This window comes from Schistocerca nitens, chromosome 12, assembly GCF_023898315.1.
Source record: "Schistocerca nitens isolate TAMUIC-IGC-003100 chromosome 12, iqSchNite1.1, whole genome shotgun sequence".
In the NCBI taxonomy this organism is placed as follows: domain Eukaryota; kingdom Metazoa; phylum Arthropoda; class Insecta; order Orthoptera; family Acrididae; genus Schistocerca; species Schistocerca nitens.
Window position 1 is genome coordinate 139,377,585 of NC_064625.1, and position 18,214 is coordinate 139,395,798.

The following is an 18,214-nucleotide window of genomic DNA, read 5'->3' on the forward strand; positions in this document are numbered from 1 at the left end:
ACTAACCTACAGATCAATCTGTCACCAAAGTTGCAAAATGATTTAGAGAAAGTATCTGCAATGTTGACTCACTTTGAAATTGTGAAGGGTAAAATACAGGGAACGAAAGGCTTTTTACAATTTGTATAGAAAGCAGATGGGAGTCATAAGAGTCGAGGGTCACGAAAGGGAAGCAGTGGTTGAGAAGGGAGTGAGACATGGTTGTAGCCTATCCCCGATATTTTGAGTAAGCAGTTAAGGAAACAAAAGAAAAATTTGGAGTAGGAATTAGAGTCCAGGGAGAAGAAGTAATAACTTTGAGGTTTGACGATGACATTGTTATTCTATCGGAACAAGCAAGCAGTTGAATGGAATGGACAGTGTCTTGAAAGGAGGATATTAGATGAACATCAACAAAAGAAAAACGAGGATAAGGGAATGTGGGAGAATTAAACCAGGTTATGCTGAGGGAATTAGATTAGGAAACGAGGCACTGAAAGTAGTAAAGGAGTTTTGCTATTTGGGCAGCAAAATAATTGATGATGGTCGACGTAGGGAGGATGTAGACTGGGTATGGAAAGAAAAACGTTTCTCAAGAAGATAAATTTGTTAACATCGAATATACAGATTTAAGTATTAGGAAGTACTTTTTATGGAGTGTAGCCATGTATGGATGTCAAACATGGACGATAAACAGGTTAGGCAGGAAAAGAATAGAAGTTTTTGAAATGAGGCGCTACAGAAGAAACCTGAAGATTAGATGGGTAGGTCACGCAATTAATGAGGTCGGCCTGTACATTTTTATGCTGTACGTGTCCCTTCATGTTTCCATTTCACTATCACATCGGAAACAGTGGGCCTAGGGATGTTTAGGTGTGTGGAAATGTCGCGTACAGACGAATGACGCAAGTGACACCCAATCATCTGACCATGTTCGAAGTCTGTGAGTTGCACAGAGCGCCACATTCTGCTCTCTCATGATGTGTAATGACCACTGAGGTCGCTGATATGGAGTACCTGGCAGTAGTTGGCAGCACAATGGACCTAATATGAAAAACGTATGTTTTTGGGGGTGTCCGGATACTTTTGATCACATAGTGTGAAACCCCTTTGAAATATTAATGAATTACTGTGCTGATAGACAGAGCAGGTCAAACCTCCCCTTTGAAATATTAATGAATTATTGTGCTGATAAACCCCTTACGTTATTTGATTTTCAAACAGCTGAGCAGAACTGAACGTACTCAGACATTTTTCTCTTTACTTATTATGATCAACACTAAACTGACACACAATATTTTTAGCGCAACGCAATCTGACTTTCAATAATCCCTACAAAAGAATGGCCCTGACTAACAATAACCTATACCTTTCATGAATCACTTACCTTACAAAAATCTTCGTTACTCAAACTACTGCAATACAGCGAGCGCCACTACTGCCAGCTAAATAAAAGATTCTAACTACAGAAGGCACTAACTACTGATAGGCGTAGTCAGCAAATGAAAGATTTTGATGGAGAACAAACAATATATGTACCTTAATAGTGTTCAAAAGTCACTATATATATATATATATATATATATATATATATATATATATATATATATATATATATATATAAAATGACTTTTGAACACTATTATCAGATCATGATATCCAATATTACAAATTTACTCTTTCTGACGGACACACGTCCAGATCGTCCGCTCTCAAAATTCTGCCATCTCTCTCCCTACATCCACCACTGCTGGCGGCTCACCTCCAACTGCGCAACGCTACGCGCTGTTAACATCTAACTGCCCAACACTACAATAGCGAAAATTCCAACAATGCAAAGCAGCCAAAGACTGCACACAGCACAGTCAGTGATTTTCATACAGAGCGCTACGTGGCGTTACCAACATAAAAACCTAAAGAGCCTACTTACAAGTGTAAGTGATTGAATGACTGTTGTCGCAAGGGAGATTAAAACTGTGTGCCGGATCGAGACTCGAACTCGGCACCTTTGCCTTTCACGGGCGAGTGCTCTACCATTAAGTGTGTTCCAGTTGGACTGATTCTGCATTATTTCTCTTCCCCATGTCCTTGAGATTAATGCTACCTAGTTTGGTACCGGTATGTAATGGTATGATGTACCATAGCGGCACATTAAAGGTGTCTGGATAGATGTCTGCCTTTTACACTTTACGACCCTCTTCAACTGTCGCCGGTCTTACTCAACACACGAGGTCGGCCTGTATGCTTTTGTGATGTACGTGTCCCTTCACATTTCCACTTCACTATCACATAGGAAACAGTGGGCCTAGGGATGTTTAGGTGCGTGGAAGTGTCGTGTACAGACGTATGGCACAAGTGACACCCAATCACCTAACCACGTTCAAAGTCCGTGAGTTCCGCCGAGCGCCCCATTCTGCTCTCTCACGATATGTAATGACTACTAAGGTCGTTGCTATGGAGTACCTGGTAGTAGGTGGCAGCACAATGCACCTAATATGAGAAGCGTATGTTTTTGGGGGTGTCCGGATACTTTTGAGTCTATAGTGTGACTGAATGTCTGTTGTCACAATGGAGATTAAAACTGTATGCCGGATCGAGACTCGAACTAGGGACATTTGCCTTTCACGGGCGAGTGCTCTACCATTAAAAGTGTTTCGATTGGACTGATTCTGCATTATTTCTCTTACCCATGCCCGGTCGATGTGGCCGAGCGGTTCTAGGCGCTTCAGTCTGGAACCGCGCGACCGCTACGGTCGCAGGATCGAATCCTGCCTCGGGCATGGATGTGTGTGATGTCCTTAGGTTAGTTAGGTTTAAGTAGTTCTAAGTTCTAGGGGACTGATGACCTCCGATAAGTCCCATAGTGCTCAGAGCCATTTGAAGCATCTGATCTCTTCCCCATGTCCTTGAGATTAATGCTACCAAGTTTGGTACTCGTACGGTAATTAGTTTCCGTGTTATAACGTGTTAAATAGGGAATGTTTATAGCCACCCGGTGTAGATAAATAATTCTGCCTGACTCTTGTGAAGAGACGAGCTATGTAAGTGCAGGAAATGCACGGACGGTGCTAGAAAAGTCAAAGGCCTTTGTCGACCGGCGGGTGCAAACACCGGGCAACGACGCACCTGCGACGAAACCCGACCCCGCATCTGGCCGTGTTTGCCCACCCTGAGGACAGGGAGAGGCGAGGCGGAAACGCTCAGTGCGAGAGAATGCGACGCGGCCAATGTTTGCGTTGCTCTCGTCGCCCATTTGCGGATGATTGGGCTGATGGCCGATGCGAGAGCCTCTTCTCTCTGCGTCCACAACCAGCGAGAGCGTCCGAAGAAACGCGCGCGTGAACGGCTGTACTACGCGAGTCGGCGCCCGACGCCGAAGCGCAGGCGGTGTTGTGTTCCCTGTAGCGCGGCCGCGCCTACCACTTTGGGGCAAGTGTACGCTGTACTGTGATTGGAGCGGTGAAGCCAATGCCGTGACAGAATTAGATGGGCAGCACATTTACAGGGTGATTTTTTCCACCGTGTACTTACAATTGATCGATGAGACGATACGGAACAAGAAAGGTCTAATGAACTTACGTCCGGAAGTGAATGGTTTATTCAATGGCAGAGTGTTACAGAGACTGCGGTGCAATACAGGGCTGTACCACACAGCCGCAATTACAGTTGTTGTTGCTGTGGTCTTCAGTCCTGAGACTGGTTTCATGCAGCTCTCCATGCTACTCTATCCTGTGCAAGCTTCTTCATCTCCCAGTATCTACTGCAACCTACATCATTCTGAATCTGCTTAGTGTATTCATGTCTTGGTCTCCCTCTACGATTTTTACCGCACACGCTTCCCTCCAGTGCTAAACTGGTGATCCCTTAATGCCTCAAAACATGTCCTACCAACCGATCCCTTCTTCTAGTCAAGTTGTGCCACAAGCTCCTCTTCTCCCCAATTCTATTCAATACCTCCTCATTAGTTATGTGATCTACCCATCTAATCTTCAGCATTCTTCTGTAGCACCACATTTCGAAAGCTTCTATTCTCTTCTTGTCTAAACTATTTATCGTCCATTTTTCACTTCCATACATGGCTACACTCCATACAAATACTTTGAGAAACGACTTCCTGACACTTAAATCTATACTCGATGTTAACAAATTTCTATTCTTCAGAAACGCTTTCCTTCCCATTGCCAGTCTACATTTTATATCCTCTCTACTTCGACCATCATCAGTTATTTTGGTCCCCAAATAGCAAAACTCCTTTACTACTTTAAGTGTCTCATTTCCTAATCTAATTTCCTCAGCATCACCCTATTTAATTCGACTACATTCCATTATCGTCGTTTTGCTTTTGTTGATGTTCATCTTATACCCTCCTTTCAAGACACTGTCCATTCCGTTCAACTGCTCTTCCAAGTCCTTTGCTGTCTCTGACAGAATTACAATGTCATCGGCGAACCTCAAAGTTTTTACTTCTTCTCCATGAATTTTAATACCTACTCCGAACTTTTCTTTCGTTACCTTTACTGCTTGCTCAATATACAGATTGAATAACATCGGGGATAGGCTACAGCCCTGTCGCACTCCCTTCAGAACCATTGCTTCTCTTTCAATTCCCTCGACTCTTATAACTGCCATTTGGTTTCTGTACAAATCGTAAATAGCCTTTCGCTCCGTGTATTTTACATCTGCCACCTTTAGAGTTTGAAAGAGAGTATTCCAGTCAACATTGTCAAAAGCTTTCTCTAAGTCTACAAATGCTAGAAATGTAGGTTTGCTTTTCCTTAATCTATTTTCTAAGATAAGTCGTAGGGTCAGTATTGCCTCACGTGTTCCAACATTTCTACGGAATACAAACTGATCTTCCCCGAGGTTGGCTTCTACCACTTTTTCAATTCGTCTATAAAGAATTCGTGTTAGTACGAGGGGCGTTCAGAAAGTAAGCTCCGATCGTTCGCGAAATGGAAACGAGTATGAAAATCCGATAAAGCTTTGCACAGATGTGTTGGGTAGTGTCTCTAGTATAACCCCAGTTAGCATCACGTCGCTCTTCTCATTTCTGAGCTCGCAGTGAGTGCGTAAAGATGTCTAGAAAATAGTGTCTGCCGCCAAGTACGAGGGCCTGGTGAGAAATTTCGCCTGAAGCTATGCAGCTAACATTACATAACTGTCGTGCTGTTTCTTCTTCAAGACAATTCTCAGCCGCATTCTGCAGGGGCAATGAAGATGCTCCTGCATCGTTTTCAAATGGAAATGTGAGATTACCCACAATACAGTCCGCAATTGTCTCCCCCTGCGTTTCATCTCTGGTCACATGAACCGCTGTCTTTGAAGACAACATTTTGACATAGACAACGAGGTGTAGGCCAGCGTGGAGAATTGGCGGAAAGCACTGGCGGCTGCCTTCTATGATGAGGCTATTGAAAAGTTGGTACAACGCTATGACAAAAGTCTAAGTCAGAACGGCGACTACGTAGAGAAGTAGCTGAAAGGTGTAGCTAATTGTTACAAGTAAAACATTTCTGATGTTCACTGTGGTTTCAATTTGGCAATCAATCGGAGCTTACTTTCTGAACAGGCCTCGTATTTTGCAGCAGTGGCTTATTACACTATGTGTTGAAAATGGTTTCCATGCGTGTACGGGCCGTAGCATCTTCTGGCTAACACATTCACATCGGTCGGGCTACATCCGAACAGTGTCAAGGACAGCATCTCTGCAGTTCGTGGTCTAGTGGGTAGCGTTGATACCTCTCTTATCATGCCGGCACGGTACCTCAGCGTGTTCTGTCAGAGAGCTGGTTGGCCTCTGTAATAAAAAACTGAGTCGAAGGATCAACAAATGAACTTGAACGGATGTCATGTGACGTTCGATTACCGGTTGGGTTGGGGGTTTTCTCTGCCCAGAAACTGGGTGTTTGTTTTGTCCTTATCATTTCACCAATATCATCATCACCATTCGTGACAGTGGATGGATTGGAGTGTATAAAAATTGGACTATGAAACAATTGAGTCTTTGTACGGGGGCTGAAGACCGCGCATTCGACAGCTCCACAAACCAAACATCATCGTCATCATCATCAAAGGCAGCATGAAAATGCTGCTCCAGTCTCTCCACATCTGGAATGGGCCCTGCATACACGATACTTTTGAGATGGCCCCATTACCAGAAATCGCATGGATTGAGCGAGCACGGCATGAAATTGGTCCCTCCCGTCCCATCCATCGACCAGGGAAGACAAGACTGAGATGCGTCCGGACGTTAATGGCGAAGTGGGCTGGAGCACCATAACCCTTTGAAATATCAATGGCACTTCTTCCAGCAGGGGAGTTAAAGTCACCCGCAAGAAACGCCAATAGTTACGGCCTGTTAGGCAACGCGGAACTAATACTGATCCCAAAATACGGTCGCTAATTATCCCGGCTCACACGTCCCGTCTGTAGCGATGCTGATGATTCGCTGTCACCACACCGTGGATGGTGATGATGACGATGATATGGTTTGTGGGGCGCTGAACTGTGCGGTTATCAGCGCCTGTACAAATTCCCAACCTTTGCTCAGTTCAATTTGGCCACTTTCTTGAATGAGGATAAAATGATGAGGACAACACAAACACCCCGCCGGGAATCGAACCCAAGACCCCGTGCTCGGGGAAGCGAGAACGCGACCGCGAGACCACGAGCTGCGGACCCGTGGAGGTTCTGCATGCTATCCTAGAGATATGAAATGCCGTGTGGCTAGGGCCTCCCGTAGGGTAGACCGTTCGCCTGGTGTAAGTCATTCGAGCTGACGCCACTTCGGCGACTTGCGTGTCGATGGGGATGAAATAAGGATGATAAGGACAACACAACACCGTGCCTGAGCGGAGAAAATCTCCGACCCAACCGGGAATCGAACCCGGGCCGTTAGGTATGACATTCCGTCGCGCTGAGCACTCAGCTACATGGAGCGGACATCCCAGAGATGACTATTGTGAAAGATGAAGACACCACTCCACGTAAAGGGGCCTCATTTGTGAATAGGATTTATGGCACAAATCCCGGAACTGACACGGCGGTCGCTTTCCACGGCGTTAATCACATTTTCCTCCAAATCTGGTGTCCGAACATATCGGGTACGTCATTCATGATCTCCTACTTCCTGAAACGACACTGTCTCAGATGAACGGTGAAACACTGTTACAAACACTGAATGCTGTGGTTGTTGTTGGTGGGGGATAGGTCTCCAGCCGGCAGCTGTGGCCGAGCGGTACTCGACGCTTCAGTCCGGAACCGCGCTGCTGCTACGGTCGCAGGCTCGAGTCCTGCCTCGGGCATGGATGCGTGTGATGTCCTTAGGTTAGTTAGGTTTATGTTGTTCCAAGTCTAGAGGATTGATGACCTCAGATGTTAAGTCCAATAGTGCTTAGAGCAGGGCTTAACAACTGGCCGGTTTTGAGCGCGAGTACTCGCGTCTGCTCAGGCACGTGCTCGCGAGCAGGTGCAAGGTCGCGGAGTAGGGAGGGAGGGGAGGGAGGGGAAATGCGCGCGTTCGTAGCAGATTTAGCTAGCCATCTGAATGCTTTGAACATTTTACTACAAGGCAAAGATCTGCTAATTACTCATTTCATAGATCGAATACGAGCTTTTAAAATGAAATTGACACTTTGGGTGAGTCAGCTGGAAACAGGAAACCTAGCTCATTATCCTAAATTATCATCCATGCAAGATGTTCACAAAGACTGTGAACGTTATTCACATAGTTTAGTTGATCAGCGCTTTCAAGATCTGACAGCACTAGATAGTGATTTTGATCCGTTCTCTCCATATTCAGCGAATATTTAAGAGATTCGTCCTGACCTGCAGCTGCAGCTGTAGTGTGACAGACAATACAGAGACAACTTTCAGAACAATAAAAAAATTTTGGAATTCTACACACACTTCCCTCAGGATAGATTTCCTCGTTTGCACAAACTGGCGGCTACAATAATATCAATGTTCGGTTCCACGTATGTTTGTGAACAACTGTTCTCTGCAATGAAATGTAACAAGACGCGCCTGAGAAACGAATTGTCTGATCGAAATTTAAACTGCATGCTGCGCCTAAAATGCACAAGAACAATTACTCCGAACATAGACGCAATTGTAAAGGGCAAAAAGTACAAGATAACCGAGAATCCCACACTTCAGTGACACCTTTCATTGTGTAACAGTTCACAAATTAATGCGAAGCTAATAAAATTATGTGGCATGTGTACATTCTCCTTTATTTGTTTCATTTGTCGCAGTAATAATTCGTGAGTGATATCCCTGCAGGTGGCCGCGGATTTAATCGACTGGCGGCAGCTGTTGTGAGCCCCACGTGACTTTTTCCACTCTCCGCTCTGGTCCGGTAGTGGGGGTAGCATGCTCGCGCTGCTCCGTGCTCGCGCCTTGCTGCTCACAGCTTGCTCCGCGAGCACGTATGTTGTGAAGCCCTGCCTTAGAGCCATTTGAACCATTTGATAGGTCTTCTGATACCAATTTGCTGCTCGCGCCCATGGCGGCTAGCTGTCGATTCGAATACGGGACCATTGTGTACAACGCTCTACCAAATCCATTACAAGGTGACCGGATACAACATTACGAATTACTATGGCAGGACGTAAGAGGAACAGTAGCACCCTCTAGTAGGAAACTGTAACTGTAACTGTGGCTGCGTGGCTACAGCGCGTATTGCAGCGCAGCTTGGCATGAATTCTTAAAGTCCTTGACAGGATTCCAGAAGTATGCAGCACCAGATGTGTACGCACAGGTCAAGCAGTTCCAGCAAATTACCGGATGATGGTTTACGGACACGCAGCTCCACCCAACATGTATTCCAGTGGGTAAAAATCAGGCACATTTGCTGTCCAAGACATCAATGTAAGTTCACTGTAGTGTTCCTCAAGCGACTGCAGCACGAGTCTGACCTTGAAACGCGGAAAATTATCCTCCTGGAAGATGTCCTTGTGTAGGGGCAGTCTTCAAACATGAAAGGATGCGTGTGGTCCGCTTTAATGTTCACGTAGTTCAGTGATGTCATGACGCCTCCGATTAGCACCACAGGTCCCATTGAAGCCCAAATCAGTGTATCCCATGGCATAATTCTGCCCTCCCTGGCCTGTATCTGTGGCACGGTGCATGTTTCGTGCAGTCATTCGGTTGGATGACGGCGTATAAGGACCCAAGCATCTACCCTGTGTAAGAAGAAATGCGATTCATCCGACAGGCGACACGATTCTATCGATCCATGGTAAAAACTCGAAAAGTCTGTGATGCTGTGCCTACTGCTCAACGCAGGAACACGTTGGGGTCGTGTGATGTGGAACTCCATATTCACGATTGGTCTTTGACCAGCGTAGCCGGTCGTTGTTGCCGAGCGGTTCTAGGCACTTCAGTCCGGAGGCGCGCTGCATCTACGGTCGCACGTTCGAATCCTGCCTCGGGCATGGATACGTGTGCTGTCCTTAGGTTAGTTAGGTTTAAGTAGTTCTAAGTTCTAGGGGACTGATGACCTCAGATGTTATGTCCCATGGTGCTCAGAGCCATTTGAACCATTTTTTGTTGCAGCGTGCTCCGAACCGCTTGTGTCTGCACCAGCACTGTTCTCGGTCGTCACATCGCTGCCCATCCTGGATTACACAGTGGGTGGTTGTCCGACCTCTACGTTTGGTGATGAAGGGCTGTACGCTGGCGGAACTGTCATTTGTGGGGCCAAACGCGTGGGACATTCCAGCTCCGAAGTCGTTAGGGAATTCAGTATTCCAAGATCCACAGTGTCAATAGTGTGCCGAGAGTGTCAAATTTCAAGCATTAGGCCCTACCTCTGACCAAGGACAACGCAGTCTCCAACGGGTGTCACTTAACTGCGACGTTTGCGTAGAGTGAATTATAATGAAATCTAGACCTTTAGCTGCTTACAGGCGTTGATAAATATCAACGGGGACAGTTGAAAAATGTGTGCCCCCACCGGGACTCGAACCCTGGAACTCCTGCTTACATTACAGACGCTCTCATCGACTGAGCCATCGAGGACACAGACGATCATTCGACTGCAGGGATTTATCTCTGGCACGCTCCCCGTGAGACCCACACTTTCCAACTAGCGTTCACAGAAGTCGTTTCTTTATTCTGACGGATACGTTTAAATTAACAATGCTAACGAAACAGGAGACTATGCTGGTGGTGTAATAGCCCAATCAATAGACCACAAAAAGGTCGAATATCGGGAATAGTTCGTGTAGCCGGAAATTTTTGTACAGTGATAGGAGGGAGTGCCACGAGCAACGTACTAGAAATCCTGAATGGTGAGGAATGAGTGTGCAGAGTGGACATGCATTTGTGCGTTTTTCTTGAATAACTCAAAAACCGTGGCTTCCAAGGAAAAATTACCCGCGTACAAAATTGAACTACATTGAATCTCTTACAAAAAGGTGCTATTCATTTTTTCTGTAGGCTACTAGTTAGCTCGCAGCGAAGTGAGATAGTATGAAAATCTTGTGTGCAGTTTTTGAAGGCCAGCTATATCACTGCGGCCTGCATAAAAAGACATTGGCAGGAACAGCTAAATCACCCTATGTGTCAACAACCAACTAGAGGAGGAATTTCGTATCGGGGTTAGATGGTGCTAACCATCCACTTTAAAACCTGTTATCTAGAGATCGAATACAACATGCCTCCGACTCAATAAAAATTGGCAGAATTCCGTTTAATTTCTAAAATTTCCGTAATCGAAAATCTCAATCAAACATTAGTGTCGAATAAATATGTGATGACTGAATAGAAAGAAAAAAATTCAAACATTTTAGGCCAAAGTGATGACTGAATTCCACCAGACCCTCCTTTAAATAAGTCAAAAATTGAGGTAGAGAAATAAATATCTTACAAGCAACTGGACATTTACGAACATAGGGCATCTTATCGTACTTTGAATGTCGGACAGGGAAATTTCATGTGAATTATTTCACGCAGTCGACCCCAGCACGAAGCAAATAAGGAGGAAAGTTTGACTTACCACACCCTCAGAAAGATGACACGTTTTCGGGTAAAGTCGCCTCTTACCTGAAAGAAAGAGAAGATAGTTATAAAATCATGTCTCCCACATGCCAGCTGTTATGAAAGTACACAACAAATAACAATTTGGTATCAAAATGCGAAAAAATCAAATAGAACATAATCTTTTTTTATTTCTAAGGTTTGAACAGTGTTACTGATGTACGTGCTATATCCGCCAGCGCTTCGCAACAAGAGTTAAGGGAGGACCTTTGCATACCGTCGTTTTTTAGGGTTCTGAACCTCAGTCGATAAAAACGGAACACTTCTAGGAGCACTTTGTTATTAAATTCGTTTTTACCTATTTTCTTTCTTTATTATTGTTTCATTTCCCTTGCCCCATGCAAGCGGAGGAGGGGGTGGTGTGGGGTTAAGTGGACAGACAGGTACAAATAACGCTCGTCGGTTAGTAGAACGTAATACTAACACAGTTGCTAAAAACAAAAGAAAACAGTGAGACACATATACAATAAATTTAAAAATAACTGGAAAAGAGACATGAACGGGAGAAATATAAGTAATAAAATTCTGTTTTCTTGAATAGTTGTAAAAACAGTGATAAAATGTGGACAGGCAGCACAGTTAAAAACACTTGATAAACACTTGGACACGATAAAAATTTAAAAAATATTGGAAAAACACTGAACACGACAGAAGAGACACTAACCGTTAAAAACGGAGCAACGTACGTATAATGCGAACAGTGGTAATAATGGGATGATGGGATGATTGTGTTTGACGGTCAACAACGCAGGTAAGGCAAGGGGGAGGGGGGGGGGGGGGCTCTACATGATATTACGCAGATGTACCAGTGTGTTTGGTTCTTCAGTGTATAAACATTATCGTAGACAATTAGCGTGTAAAGCTTACACACAGAGATCAGTTTAATGACATTTCATACATATATATTTATTTAGGTTACATTAATCTATTCGATGCATGTCTTGGAATTATTTTTATCTGTATTTACTGTGTGTAGCTTTAAGTCACTGGTGACCTACGTTGCAATATTTTCGTCAAGTCTGGCGCGCCACTAATAAATAGATTTTTTCTCTGTCAGTACTTCACTATATATATATATATATATATATATATATATATATATATATATATATTTCCATATATGATTGCAACGTACTGTAAAGAATGTATATGGCCTTAAGTGACCTCTGGTCACCGATTACCGCGTACATAATACTTCTACGAAACCTGGTACTGCAGGAGTAAATGTAATGCAATAGCACATAGCAATCGATACGTTTACAATATTTACAAGTAAGTAGATCTTTGACAACATAGTAACAGCTGTTTTAGTTGTCGGACTGCAACACCTAGAGTATATTACGATTGAATACGATTTCTGGTTTTATGTATGTTACGTAAAAGGATATGATCAGCACGATATCTAATACATCACACAGCAAATGTAAATAATGATTTTTCCATTGTAAATTGTTACATTAATGTAAGTTATGGAATGCTTTATTTGTACATGACGACCTATGCAGACATATGACGCTTTTCCACATTTATTTCAGATGCCTTATAATGGCTCACTGCCGAAATTAGTTAATAGCACGATTTAAAGGAATGACATTACAGCCTACAACCGACAATATATTCTTTCATTCCTAGAAGTTTGTAACGGGAATTTCCGAACAGCCTGTCTAAATTGACTCTCGATCTACGCCAATTCGGTATGCGCGGCTATTCAGCGGAACATAAATATCGCCTTTAACAAGATTCACCTGTATACTTTCTACTTACTTCTTCTCGAAATAGGCTACGTTAATTGTCTCTAAAAATTGACTAACAATCCTAATCATGGCTCACGTATAGCTGAAAAGTCTGAGCAAGCACTTAAGTAAAAACACTCCTTCATGGACACTGATTGGAAACATTCAGATCACAGACATAACAAGCACAGACTTGTCAGTCGGTGGTCTCACATTGAGTGAAACCACACCTAACCGGGTAGTGAATGAAAAATATTCATGTAACGTGGCTGCAGAGTTTAGTTTGATTTTGTTGTTACATTCGACTGAAACCAGTCTACATCCACATCTGCATCTGCATCTGCATCTACATCTACATCCACCCAGGATACTTCGCCAACCACCGCACGATTATATCGCTGGACATCGAACGCACCAGCGCCTTCAAGTATGCTCGCCCGCAACACATGTTGCCGTACTCCGGCCGGAAGATTCCCGCTATAAATTATGCCCGCTCTTCCAGATTCTGTTGTTAGGTGTCTGCTCCCAATTCTGCTGTTCGTTTTGGTCACGAATAGCTCAGCTCCCTAATCCTCTAACACCGTCACCAGCTGGCGCCAGAGGAGGCACCGCATGTAACATCTGCCGTGCTACAGGGGAGTGTAATAGGATAGACGCTAGGCATGCTGTATCTTTACAATTTGTTGGATGCAACTGGTTGCAAACTGACGTTTTTCGCAGATTATGCATCGCGTGATGTTCACCCAGATGGAACTATAGGTAAAGGCTTATGCCATGTCTGCAACGAAGTTGTTTAATTTCGTTCATCATACTAGATGTTTCAGGAAAGTCTGCAACTGTGTTATTCATGATTTAAATAATGAAAATTGCAGCAGTTACTTATGTTTTAATGCTTAGCACGACGCGTGTCGAGAATTTATTATCATTTCCAAGAGAATTTGCACATTTGTTTGCACGACTATGTTTGGTGATGTTTCCATATGCGATTTTCTGCCGAAGAGATGCAGGAAATCACATATGCAAGCATCACCAAACATATTCATGTACACAAATGCACGTGACAATGAGAATAATTAATATGTTTGGTGATGTTTGCATATGCCATTTTCTGCCTCTTTTGAGCAGACACTAAACATATTCATGTAAACAAATGCATTTCACAATGAGAATAAATTCTCGAAAAGCGTTGTGCTAAGCATCAAAACTTAATTGCTGCAGTTTTCATTATTTAAAACAAGACTGCCATTATTAAGGTATTTTAAAAAGTATGTACTGATGTCACTCGCAAATAGAGTGAGGGAAAAACGAGTGTCTAAATGACTGCGTATGAATCCTGCTTTCTTGTATCTTATCGTCGTAGTGTAACAACAACGACGCTGTACTATTGTACATATAAGTACATTTTTTCTGATTTTTCGATAAACTAGTGTAATTGATGTTCTGATTTCATTTGTTTTTTGTTTCATGCCATTGTGTTAAGAAAACTGTAAACAAGTTTTAATGTGAATATTAATGTTTATGTCAAATGTCAAGCAATATTGTAATAGAATTGAAATGTAACAAATGTTGAAACTGTTGTAAGATGTTTAAAATTGTAACTGTGCGTCTGGTCCACACGTAGGCAATGTGTTAGGATATGTAGAATGCAAAACCTCGGGTGAATACCCTGTCTGTAGGGCAGCGGTAAAAGGTGGATGGCAGGCGAGCGCGGGAAAATGCACACGGGCGCGGCACGGCACAACGGGCTCAGCAGTAGTAGTTGGAGTTTGGCATCGGTCTGAGTAACATGTTCTGGATCAAGGAGGCTCTCCTGGAAGACGTAGTTTCACTGAACCTCGGGTATGCCGTTCCAACGCCCACACAGCATGGCAAAATTCCATAGGCACTAAATGGAAAAGTATTGCGGCGCTAAGAAGAATTAAAGCGCCGATATGTCAAGAGCCATAGCTGTGGTTGTATGTGTGCTCTGTGCCTCGCCATCTCGCCGCCCGCCAACCGCCGCATCGATACTAGCAGGTTGAAACTTTTAGTACTGTATTCGTATGGATCAGAGAGTGAACTGTGCAATAATAACCTAAATTTTACCAGAACTTTCCCATCATTTCATTATCCTCACAACTAACCTAGACAGGGTCCTTTCCAAATGTTGTGCAATCCGAGTGTCCCGAAATGAAAAATTAAATTTTGTGTTAATAATAATTACTTGCAGACCTAACTATGTTAGAATGGTGTTTAAAGAACTGTTTTATTAATGAACCAGTAAATGAATAACGAAGGTCTAACGAAGTTGAAAGATAACTTTAATATTGATATAGTAATGAAGTTTAATTATTTCGAGACAGATATAAAGGTATTTAAATGAGAAGTAAATAAGATAAAGAGTAGTAACTCATACACTGGAAATCTTGAACGCATGATAATTTCAGTAATAAATTTTTTTAACATAGTGTTCATAACAGTTTCATGGTCCCCCCCCCCCCCCTCCCCTTTATTCATTTGAATTCTGAAGTGTTCCACATTGGTTTGACCAGCAAAAGTTAAAGTCAATATATAAGTCAAAATTTATGAGTGTCTCTTATCTTTATCAAAATTGACATGTTGTGTGTGGCTCGAAATTGGTATTTCTAGGGTAACCTATGCCCGATTTTAATCAGATCAATAGACAGTACGAAGTTTTGTAGTATACATTATAGTGTAGTGTTATGTATTCATGGTTTTTTCCATATCAGTACAGAACGTGAAACTATCAGTTCAATAGATTTTCTGGTTCTAAAATTCTACTATATTATGCAGTGTTACTACTTGCTGTTTTGCAAACTACACAGAAGCTCTTCTGCGAACCTTGCAGAACTAGCACTCCTGAAAGAAAGGATATTGCGGAGACATGGCTTAGTTACAGCCTGGGTGTGAGTCGTGCTTGCGTAGCTCAGTTGGTAGAGCACTTGCTCGCGAAAGGAAAAGGTCCCGAGTTCGATTCTCGGTCCGGCACACAGTTTTAATCTGGCAGGAAGTTTCATATCAGCACACACTCCGGTGCAGAGTGAAAATATCATTATGGAAACATCCCCCAGGCTGTGGGTAAGGCAAGTGTGGTGTGCGTGCTGTAAGACGTTCGGTACACACACCATCAGATTATTATTTGACTTGTCGCTCTAACGAAGTAGGCGAGTGTTAGCAATATGTCTCGTGGTCTTACCTTGGCGTGTTCATCTTCTGCCGTCAGGTCAGACGATAGAAATGCCACTTGCACGCTTAGAGTAGCAGATTGACAGTGACCAATTTAAACAAAACTTGATTAATTTTCACACAAATTTATTAAAAAAATAACAAGCATAAAAATTACTTAACTTGGTTCTTGATGCTATTTACAATTGACATTCTGAAGTTCCTTTGATATTGGTACGTGAATCTTATTCTCACATATATCTCTGATACTTGGCAAAAGTGTCTATACATTTATCTTCATGGCTATGTACAGGAATATGGTAATCTTATTAGGCGCAGACTGAAACTTGACTATAGACTGGTACAGACAAATGTAGAAATCGTACAGACTGGTACAGACTAATGCAGACTGGTACAGACTGGTGCAGGCAAATGCAGACTAATTGGAGGTCTGTACACTCGTTATAATACTTCTCGCGTTCAGGTATCACTTCGCGAGAGTGATCCGCGAGGAGAAAAGGTTGTACGTTACCAGCAATCTCATTGGCTTCGTTACATATTAATACGCGGATCAGCGGAAGCAGAATGTGGTCCGTCTCTAAGTCCGCGCCATGTCGTAGTGCGGAGACAGACGAGCCTGCTGTTGTGCTTAGCAGGGCGTGCTGTAGTGGGAAAGTTGTGTACCCGCTGTGTATTCGGAACTATGTACACAACAGCAAGTCTCCGAAATATCCTTTCTTCAAGGAGTGTTAGTCCTGCAAGGTTTGCAGAAGAGCTTCTGTGAAGTTTGGAAAGCAGGAGACGAAGTACTGGCAGAACTGAAGCTGTGAGGACGGGTCGTGAGTCGTGCTTGGGTAGCTCAGTTGGTAGAGCACTTGCCTGTGAAAGGCAAAGGTCCCGAGTCTCGGTCCGTCACACAAATTTAATGGCTCAAATGGTTCAAATGGCTCTGAGCACTATAGGACTTAACTGCTGTGGTCATCAGTCCCCTAGAACTCAGAACTACTAAAATCTAACTAACCCACGGACATCACACACATCCATGCCCGAGGCAGGATTCGAACCTGCGACCGTAGCGGTCGCGTGGTTCCGGACTGTAGCGCCTAGAACCGCTCGGCCACTCCGGCCGGCCACAGTTTTAATTTGCCAGGAAGTTTCACATCAGCGCACACACTGCTGCAAAGTGAAAATCTCTTTCTGGAAAGTACATGTTTGCCTGTTTTGCGCGAGGACACGAGCACTGTTCAGCTGGTAATATCATACCAAAGCAGCCCGTAGGATTAATTTATGATCCCAAAAGCCTTTGCGAAGCGTTTCATTAAAAAGAATAAAAATACAATTCGGTAAAAATTTCGCAGCCGCGCTCTCTTTCTCAGTCTGTCTCCCTATCTCTGTCTCCCCCTCTCACTCCATCTCCCCCTCCCCGACCGTAAAATTTCGAGCCGGCGCTAGCCAGCGTTTCTCTCAGCGCTCGCCCCGATTTCACGCCTAGTAGACGCGGCGAGAATCCGACGCCTTGGATCGGCGCTACGCCGCACGTTTACGACGTCACGCGTCACGCCCGGCTGACGTCACGAGGTCGGCGTCCAACGCACCCCGCGCAGAGGCGCATGCGCGCGCCTGTCACGAACTTTTACGAGCGTTTCCGAAAGTTTACGAGCGCCGGTCTTCGCCGCCGCCCGTGGCGAGCCGCTCCGTGAAACCAGTGCGTGGGAGAGATGTGCGGTTCGCGACCGTGACGCGGTCTGCAGGTGTGTGCGTGCGACTGGGTGAGGGGGAGGCGGTGGAGAGGAACAAAGGCGCCGCGCGCTACACATACGCTGACTCCCTCTTTATCGCGTCCACTGACCCGACCGCTTAACCCGATCCCACGGGTAAACCACCCGCCGCCCCCATACTATAAAAGTCGTCCGCACGGGTGAGCGCTAAGAAACAGTCACAGGGGACAAGCTCGTCAACGTGATATGCGACTGGAGAGTTCACTGCCTAATACGTGCGTGTACACTATGAAAGCCGCTGTACGATTCGTTGTGGAGGCTTGTCCACACCAATATTATCAAATGGTTCAAATGGCTCTGAGCACTATGGGACTTAACTGTTGAGGTCATCAGTCCCCTAGAACTTAGAACTAATTAAACCTAACTAACCTAAGGACATCACACACATCCCTGCCTCAGGCAGGATTCGAACCTGCGACCGTAGCGGTCGCGCAGTTCCAGACTGTAGCGCCTAGAACCGCTTGGCCACACCGGCCGGCTTTATTTTGCACAATTCGTTACTAGATTCGGTCAAAC